Source organism: Lissotriton helveticus, chromosome 3_1, assembly GCF_964261635.1.
Source record: "Lissotriton helveticus chromosome 3_1, aLisHel1.1, whole genome shotgun sequence".
NCBI lineage: Eukaryota > Metazoa > Chordata > Amphibia > Caudata > Salamandridae > Lissotriton > Lissotriton helveticus.
Window position 1 is genome coordinate 191,417,956 of NC_136061.1, and position 10,510 is coordinate 191,428,465.

The window sequence follows — 10,510 nt, forward strand, 5'->3', positions numbered from 1 at the left end:
ATTGTGCCCTTTGAGCTGGAAGCTGCTGTTTCTGGGCAAATCACTTAATCTTCCCGCGGCTGAGTATGTAGCCCAGCATCACGTGGCCAATCCCTAACTACTGCGTCACGTGCAATTTAAGTTAATGAGATGTTGCAAATGTATGATAGGTAGACTTTAATGGAGTTTATTATGTTCTTCGTCACGTTTGGCATTAGTACCTATTTTTCCAATGTTCCACTGTGGCCTCTTCAGCAACGCGGCCTGTGTTTCTCCCCGAGTTTGAATCCCAACTGCTGCGTCACGTGCAATGTAAGTTAATGAGATGTGCAAATGTATTATTAAGTAAACTGTGAGGAGGATACCGGAATAGAGGAGGACTGTACCCATGTGATGCCCTCTCGTCTCCCTGCAAGCGGACTCCAACAACCAAGCTCCTTTGCTGTATCTCCTCAGGCACACGGACGCGAGGACGGGAAAGACCCCGAAGTGGTCGTAGAACAACCTGAAAGCAGTACGGAGAGACAAATGAAAGGCAGCTACAAAGAGGCGGGGGTGGAGCAATCAGACACACACGCCGAAGACGGAAGTCGCAGTGTGCGGACGGAGAAAGAAGACGCGGGACCCGTAGGAGAGGCAGGAGCCATAGAGGACCACGTGGACCCTGGGAACGAAGACGCGGGACCCGAGGAGTCGGAGACCGAGACCGCCAATAACCAGGACATCGACGAAGACAGCTGGTGCGAGGACTGGTGGTGTCCGGTGGATGCTGGAGAGCGGCCGTGACTCTAGGAAGAGTTGCGGCGGGGTCGGTGAGTGACATCGGCTCGAGGGAGTTTATTTGGGAAGCGGGTGGGAAGGAGACTGGGAGGGTCTGTTTGAGTAAATATCTGGTGTGTGTATTCGGGACCAGCCACGCGTTGAATGAGGGAAGGGTTGTTGCAAAATACTTGGACCGCCTCAGCATAGTGTTGTGTGGGCTGGGTAACGATTGTATTGACTCCTGATAAGTTGCATGGCACGCTCCTGTTTCTTTCCGTGATATGCGACCTATGAGCACTCTATTTTTCTTCCATCATAGGCACCTTAAACATTGCTACCAAGCCCCTACTTTCCTAGTCTATCTTACCTCGGTATTCACTCGAGTCTGTTCCCCGTCACTCCTCCATTGATGCTTATCACAAAACACCCAAGGTGTGGTGAAGGAAAACTCAGTACATCATATTTGTTGCTGCCATTCTCACGGTTCCCTCCTTTATTCCCCTCCTTCTCTTATGAGCCACCGGGGAGATCAACCACGTCCTGAAGACAAGGAGAAGACCACCAGAAAACCGTCATCACCCTACACCTCATCCCCGGAGACCTCCGAGGAAGAAGAAAATACAGAGGAACCTTCAGCAATCCCTGTCACATCCTCATTAGTTTTCAATAAACCTTCTTCTTTTAAACCACCACTACCGCCTCCACGCCTGTTTATAAAACCCGCCCTCTTACATAAACTTTAATGGAGTTTAATGTAATATTCTTCGTCGCGTTTGGCAGCATTAGTACCTATTTTTCAATATTTCATCACTGTGGCCTCTTCAGCAATGCGGCCTGTGCTTCTCCCCTTGTTTTAATCCTAACTGCTGCGTCACGTGCAATGTGAATTAATTAGATCTTGAAAATCTGTTTTTATGCAAACTTTTCTGTTATTAAAAATTGTGTCCTTTGAGCTGCAAGCTGCTGATTCTGGGCAAATCACTTAATCTTCCCGCAACTGAGTATGTAGCCCAGCTCTACGTGGCCGATCCCTAACTACTTCGTCACGTGCAATATAAGTTAATAAGATGTGACCAATGTATTATTAAGTAAACTTTAATGGAGTTTAATGTAATGTTCCACTGTAGCCCCTTCAGCAACGCAGCCTGACCTCCTATCAATTCATTGCGATGTTGTTTTTTCAAGCGACATCACCAAGCCATTTTCAGTTTTAAGCTGGAGTCGAATGAAGGATGGTCCTTTATACGGGCCGTCAATACCTAGAACTTCTTCTCCTTGGAGAACAGTTCACTTCCTCAACGGACCATTTAATGAAACCGTTAAAGCGAGCTTGGAGAAAGGTTGATCGAAGGGCGCAGCATCAGCGCCTTGAGACTGTTTATGGTAAAGCGTGCTTTACAAATGCACTCTTCAATCACAGTAGATGGTGAAAGCTGACTGGGTTATCCGAGGTGAGTTGGATGTGTGTGGTAAAGACTACCATGCATTGAGCGCGTTTGTGAACGAGTGCACCACTTGTTTTTCCAGTTTTTTACTGGTGAGAAATGTGTTCTTGTTTGTTTTGTGTTTTGTTATTGTAATTGACTGTACTATCAATACAGTACTTCTCTCACAGTGGCAGTTGCCGAATTTTAAGAGGCACCAGTTGGCCTAATGAAAGGCATTATACATTTTGATGTTTTTCGCATTTACACTGTAAGTTTGTGCTACCTAGTGGCCACATTTAATTGTTCATTAACACCATAACTCAACCTTGGTATTTCGTGCTGTCTTTCAGTTCTAATCACGTCATCTGCTCTTGGCTAAATCTTAATTAATTGCCATGTGGTAGTGCCATGAGGAGGCCTTGCAGCTTAATCCAGTACTTCTCCCAGTGGCTGAATGTTTAGAGGCACCTGTTGGTCTGGTGAAAGGCATTACTATTTTAGATGTTTCTCGTCTTTACACTAAGTCTGCGCTGCCTCGTGGCCTCATTTCATTGTTCATTAACACCATAACTCATCAACCTTGCTATTTTGAGCTGCCTTTCAGGGCTAATCACGTTATCTGCTCTTGTCTAAATCTTAATTCTTGTGCCACATTGCTGTTCCATGCGACGCGGCCTGCTTATTGTTCTTTCTCATGGAGATAAGCACACTCCATGCGGTTAGTGCTAATGTTTTCATTTTTTTTGATGGTGAGAAGTGTGCATTGTCTTTGTGTATTGTGTTTGGTATTGAATTTCAGTACTGTTCCCATTAGCTGCGTCGCATTCAATATTATTCTAAGGTGGGCAAATCAGGAATTATTAAGTTCGCAGGCCTCCCTGTTGAAGAGGCCTGTTTTCACCAACGTACCATTTGGCCACTTTACCAGTTTAGCCTGTGCTTGGTGTGCTTCAGTATCACTTTGTGGATGTATTTTAATGTCACTAACTATAGAATAATTTGTTAATGGACAATAATATGTTTTAGGTTTTCAGCATGTTACAGTGCTTTTTATCGAATTGTAACATTGGGATGCCAGTGCTTTATTGATGAATTGTAGTTATTAACGCTCTCATCCTCAGGTGTGTTTATGTTCAGTTATTTATGGCTTTGTAATACATTGTGTCGTTTGTTGAACTGAAATTGAAATAATGGTGTGTGGAAGGGATGGGCGGAAATAAAAGCTAGGAGGCTTTAGTAGTTTGTCAATTGTGGGATTTATTTCAGAACAGCACTATCCAGGGAATGATACAGTTAGACTTTAGAGCCGATGTTATTTTGGTACGTCCTTCAACCCCCAGGATGCTCGGAAGAAAAAAAAACAAAGAGTGTAAGTGTTTTGGTCTCCTGGATAGGTTCGACTCTTTAGAAAGGGGGATCCACCACCACACCCGGTGTAGCAGAACGTCGCCAATTATTAGGGTGAGTTAGGGGAAATAGAAGTTAACCAGACAGTAGTGCTCGGGTTCCTATGAAATAGTCAGATGGTAGTGCTCAGGTTCCTATTCACTATTTTCAAAGGTCGTGCTCAGGTTTCTATTCAATATTTTCAAAGAGCGTTAAAGGATAGTCAGGTGAGGAGAATATGAGTAATGGCAGGTAACAGGGTTCGTACTTCCTGAGGGGATTATCACTGTGTGGTGCTTAGCTCAGTACCTCACTCCCCTCCCGTCCTCCCCGCTCCCACTCGGTCCTCCCGCCTCCCCAGAATGAGCAGTTCTGCCCCGTGTGCAAGGCCACTCACCGTCCGGGCCGTAACTCTCCTGAGTTACGGCGGCAGTTGCGCCCTCCTGGGGGGAGGATGGTATCCACCACTCCTCGGACCACTCCTCGGCTTCTCCGCTGTCGTCCGCGAAGTCCTCTGGTTCTGCGTCTCGCTCTCGTGCTTTCACCACTCACTTCTCCTCGCGTCCTCGTGCTGCTCCGCCTTCCTCTTCTCTTCCGGATCTGACGACGACGCGTTCGATGTCCTGCTCACCCTTTTCCTCTTCCGGGTTGCGTCCGGATTGGTCGCGTTCCTTGGTCCCGCCTCTGGCTTCCTGTAATAGAGACCCGGACCAAGAGTTACCCGGGTTTTTGGATGGTGACTCTCTCTCAGGGGATTCCCTCGGTGTAAGGTAGTAGGGGTCCCGGGTTTGCCTCACGTGCACTTGGACCCTTCCAACATCCCCTTTCCCTTAGTTTCTTGTTTACAAGAAAGTGTTCCATTGGATATCTAGATAAGAAGTCTGCATTGGTTTGGGCCTGGCCCTTCCGATGAAAAGTGTTGAATCTGAAAGGTTGTAAGGCAAGGAACCATCTGAGGATCCGTTTATTGTGTCCCTTATTGCGTGCAAGCCATTCCAGGGGTGCATGATCTGTATAAGTGACGAATTCTCGTCCTTCTAGATAGTATTTTAGGGATTCGATAGCCCACTTGATTGCTAGCGCTCCTTTCTCAATCACAGCATAGTTCCTTTCTCGGGGATACAGTTTTCTGCTTATGTACATGACTGGTCTTTCCTATCCTAATGTGTCTTGTTGGGATAAAACCGCTCCCAGCCCATATTCAGACGCATCCGTCTGTAACACAAAGCGTTTAGTGTAGTCAGGACTGAGCAGTACCGGCTTAGTTATCAGAGCTTGTTTCAAGCTCTGAAATGCGTGTTGCATCTCTATTGAAGGGTTCTGTAGTTCTCTCTCAGTCTTCCTGTCCTTTCTAAGGAGATCAGTGATGGGTGCTGCTGTCTGGGAAAAAGAGGTAATGAACCTTCTGTAATATCCTAGAATACAGAGAAAGGCTCTTAGATCTTTCTTGGTAAGGGGAAAGGACAACTGGGCTATGGCGGCTACCTTTTCTTCTTGTGGTCTGATGTACCCCTCTCCTAGTAGGTACCCTAGATACTTGACTGATCTTCCAGCCAGATGACATTTTGCTGGATTTATAGTCAGCCCTCCCTCTTTTAGGGCCTGTATCACTTTTTGGAGATGGTCCACGTGTTTCTCCCAGGAATTACTGTATATGATGATATCATCAAGATAGGCAGCTGCAAAGTTGCTTCAGGGTCTGAGGACTTGATTCATTATTCTCTGAAATATGGCAGGAGCCCCATGTAAACCAAAAGGCAAAACCAAGAAGTGATCCAAACCACCAGGAGTAGAGAAGGCTGTCTTTTCCCTGTCCTGTTCTCTGAGAGGGACCTGCCAATAACCCTTACACAGATCTAACGTGCTGATATACTGTGCTCTACCCAATTTTTCTACCATCTCATCAACTCTGGGAAGAGGGTATGCATCAAATCTTGATATCTTATTGACCTCGCGGAAGTCGATACAAAAACGGATTGACCCGTCAGGCTTTGGCACTATAACTATTGAAGAGTTCCATTCACTATGAGATGGTTCAATGATCCCCATTCTGAGCATTTGTTGGACTTCTTGTTCTATGGCTTCTCTTCTTGCTTCCGGCAACCGATAAGGACGTACCGGACTTTTTTTCCAGGGACTGTGTGAATTTCATGCTGTACTAAAGAGGTCTTTCCTGCAGTTAGGGAAAACACCTCCTGAAGGTAAGAGAGCTTTTCACAAAGATCCTGTCGTAAGCATGGGGATAGATCACTATCTATGCTCTGATGGAACAAAGGAAGGGACTCCTCTGTTCTAGCTTCTAATGTAGGTATAGGACCTAACCATTTTTTTAAACAAATTTACATGGTATATCTCGGTGTTTCTTTTGTTATTAGGATCTAATTCTAGGCGGTATATGACAGGTGTTACTTTCTCTGCGACTTTGAATGGTCCTTGTCATTGGCCTATTAACTTATGTTCTGAATTGGGCATCATGACCATGTCTCCTATATTCAGTGTTCTTTCAGAAGCTTTTTTATCATACTGTCTTTTTTGACTATCTTGTGCTTTTTCCATATGGCTTCTGACTATGCTTCTGACTTGGGATAAATGAGTCTTTAGACTCCACACATACTCTGTTAGGTCTTCAGCCCCCTTCTCTTCTTCTTCCCAATCTTCTCTGACCATGTCTAGTAAGGTATGGGGTTGTCTACTGTACAGGAGTTCAAAAGGGGAATACCCCGTACTTTTCTGGGGTTGACATCGTATTGCAAAAAGGGCTAAAGGTAACATATCCTCCCATTTCCGATATTCCAGATCTAATAACTTTTTTAAGGTTATTTTGGGTGTGGCGTTATATCTCTCCACGAGTCCATCCGTTTGAGGATGATAAGCTGCGGTTAGGATCTGTTTGATCTGGAGTTGTTGACAGACCTGTCTCATAATTTTGGAGACAAAAGGTGTCCCCTGGTCAGTGATAACTTCCTTGGGAAATCCGACCCTTGAGAATAAGGAAATCATTGCTTTTGCAATTTGGGTGGTATTAGGGTGGCGTAAGGGAAAGGCTTCTGGGAAACTGGTGGCGTAGTCGACCATGAACAACACATATCTGCATCCACTGCGAGAGAGTAATAGGGGACCGATGAGATCCATCCCTACTCGTGAAAAGGGCTCATCAATCACCGGGAGGAGGTGAAGAGGGGCTGGAGGGGGCTTATATCTGCTGTTTTTCTGGCAAATGGGGCATTCCTGACAGTATTTCCTAACTTGATGGTATATTCCTGGCCAGTAGAATTGAGCTAGGATAGTGCTCTCCGTCTTCTCCCCGCCAAAGTGTCCCCCTAAAAGGTGACTGTGGGCTAGAAATAGGACTTTCTCCCTAAAGGGTTGAGGTACTAACAACTGGGGTTTCTGGTCTCTCCCTCCTTTCCTGTATAACAAGCCTTTTATTTTCAAGAATTGGGGACCTACACTTTGGGGGTCCTAGACTTCCACTGCTTTGTTCCACGCTTCTCTTAGTGTGGGGTCTTCTCTTTGGGCTACGTGGAATTGCTGGTCATGTTCCCAAAGACAGTCATCAAGCTTTTTAGTCAATGCTACATGTGTCCAATCACGTTTCTCCTTCTTTTTTTTGGTTTTTGCTTTTCTTCTGTTTGGAAGCTGGCCATTCCTGATCTGTAAGGAAGGAAAAAGGCGCTGTCTCTCCACTCATCTTCGCTGGTTTTTCTCTCTTTCAATATGTCGTCTAAATATGGGTAATCTCTTCCCAAGATGAAGGGTTCTGGTAACTTAGGTATAAGTCCTACATCTATCTGCACAAGGTCTATGTCGGGATTGTGTTGTACTTCGACCTTGGTGGTGGGGTATAGTTTTCGGTCCCCATGTACACAAATAATGTTTACAGTTCCCTGGGTTTCTGTGACACCCCCAGGAAGATTTTGTGGTTGCATTACAGTCTGGAGACATCCTGTATCTATTAGGGCATCTCGGGGTTCTCCATTGACAGACACCTGTCGGTGATAGGGCAGTGGGTTGTTTTCTTCTGTCTGACAGGGATATGATCGGGTTAGCCCTATTTTCATTGGTTCTTCTTTTTGGGGACAATGTCGTGCAATGTGTCCATATGCTCCACAGTGGTAACATTGGGGCCCTTGGGGAATAGGCGGTCTCGGTACAACAGGTAAAGGTCCGGGCACAAGGGTCACGGTTTCCGGTTTCTTGGAGGGTAAAGGTCTAACAGCCCGAGTAGAAGTTCCCCAGTCTGGTTGTTTCCATGAAACATCTTCTCTTCCTTTCTGGCTTTCTTGTGCCCGACTAAATGCGTTAGCTATTTTAACGGCATTTTCCAGGGTCAGTTGTGTATGTTGCCTGACCCATTTCTGGATAGGAGGGTGTAAAGAGGTCAAATATTGTTCAAGATACACTTTCTCCATAATTTCCTCCTTTGTTGCACTTGCTGGCTTTAGCCATCTATCTGCTAAATCTCTTACTCTATAATATAAGGCCCTTGGGGTTTCCTGGGGCCCTTCCCGGATCAGTCTGAATCGGATCCTATAAGTTTCAGTGTCTATTCCCATACGTTCGAGAATACTTCTTTTTATGTCTTCATATGGGGTCAGACCCAGGGGATTCGCTGCCTGGTAAGCTGCTTGTAATTCGCCAGAGAATAACGGGCCCAAGTACTGCCCCCATTTGTCCTGTGGCCATGCTGCCGCCCTGGCCATGCGCTCGAAATTAGAGAAATAGAAGTCTGGGTCTTCCCCAGCAACATATTTTTGCATTACCACTGAAGGTAAGGTGGTTTGCGGTCTAGGTTGGCCAAGGGTCTCAGCTAGTTTGCCTATAACTGTTTCCTGAGCGGTACTCTGTGCAGTGAGGGTGCGATGTAATTTATCGCGATCTTCTTCCGCTACTGCCAGAAATTTTTCCATGATTTTCCCTAATTGTTCCTGATTGTCCGCCATTTTCTTCATAACAGCCTCCATTTCCCCCGATCCCACTTCTGACACCAACTGTGGGAGGGATGGGCGGAAATAGAAGCTAGGAGGCTTTAGTAGTTTGTCAATTGTGGGATTTATTTCAGAACAGCACTATCCAGGGAATGATACAGTTAGACTTCAAAGTTCTTGGCGTCTTCTTTGGAGCCGATGTTATTCTGGTACGTCCTTCAACCCCCAGGATGCTCGGAAGAAAAAAACCCAAAGATGACGGTAAGTGTTTTGGTGTCCTAGATAGGTTCTTATCTTATCTTATCTTAAGTGAAATTTATAAAGCGCACTGACACCATACGTTTTCTGGCGCTAAAAGAGAGAGTGCTGGTATTGCAGGAGGCGGACTAACCAGTTAGAATGAAGAGCCGGGTTTTCAGAAGTTTCCTAAAATTCAATAAGGAGCAGCTTGACTTGACCGACAGGGGGCAAGGGTTCCATAATTTAGGGGCCAGGTGAGCAAACCTACGACCGCCAAACTTTTTGAGTTTTACTGTAGGGGCGACCAGCAGGTGAAGATGAGCCGAACGGAGGTTGTGTGCCGGACGGTACTGCGTGATCAGTGTTTTGAGGAAGGCAGGACTAGTACAGTAAAGAGCCTTAAAAGTCAGGCAGCCAATCTTAAAGGCCGCCCTTTGCTCGACTGGCAACCAGTGTAATTTACGCAATAGCGGTTTCGCTGATTGCCACTTTGGAGTTTTATGGATGAGTCTGGCAGCCTGGTTTTGTACAATTTGGAGGCGGCGAAGCAGTGACTGAGGGAGTCCAAAGTATAGGGAGTTCGAGAAGTCAAGGCGGGATAGTACCAAAGAGATCACCACCTGGACCAGTGCCGCATATGGTAGTAGATGGGCTATTTTGCGGAATTTACGCAATTGAAACATGCTAGAGGAGATCACAGCCCCTACTTGAGCCTTGAGAGAGAGCTCCGCGTCAATGATGACCCCTAAGCTCTTTACCACACTTGCCGGGGTAGGGGGAGAGCCCAACTCCTTTGGCCAGAATTGAGGGCCCCAGTATGCTGGGCTATTTCCAGGAAGGATGAGCTCCGTTTTCCCTGGATTTAATTTCAATTGGTTGTGGTTCATCCACAACTATATATGAGTCATCACTGCTTGAAAATTTTTAGCGGCATCAGGGGAGTCGAGAGGGAAGATGATTTGCAAATTGTCAGCGTAATTGAACACTGATATCCCACCTCTTGAGCGAGTGGATTAATGGACAAATATATAAATTAAATAAAAGGGGGGAAAGAGAGGAGCCCTGAGGGACTCCGAAAGTCGTGGGTACCCTAGCTGCCGTAAAAGAGCCCAAACGAACGGCTTGTGTTCTACCGGCGAGGAAAGACTCTATCCAATTAAGGGCGGGCCCCTGGATGCCGGCCTGTCCGACACGGTGGAGTAGGATGTTATGGTCCACCGTGTTGAAAGCAGCCGACAAATCCAGTAACACCAGGGCCTGAGGTGACCCTTTGTCAGCATTCTCCCTCAAGGCATCCAATACTGCCAAGATGACGGCCTCGGTGGAATGGACCGGCCGGAAGCCGGCTTGATTAGGTTCAAGATAGCCAGAGCTCTCGATGAAATTTGAGAGACAACGAGTAACATGAGTCTTGAGGAGCTTGGACAGGTAGGGCAGGAGGGAGATGGGGCGATAGTTGGAGGGATCGACAGGATCCGCACCTGGTTTCTTCAGCAGGGGCACTAAAGTGGCCTCTTTGAAGCAACTGGGGACCGTGCCGGTGTTGAGAGAGGCATTCAGTAGGGGCAGTATGCAGTCCGGTAAAGTGAGGCAGACGTCCCGAAGGACAGAGGGGGGGCGACAATCATTGGGGGACCCTGATTTAACACGGATCGCAAGCTCAGCCAGGGAGTTGGGGTTAAGAATAGGGAACTGATTGAAGGACAACTGATTGATGGGCGAAGTGTCTGATAGCCCTACAGGAGTGAGAGGAGGGATGGAGTTCTTGATGTTAACTATTTTCTCGAT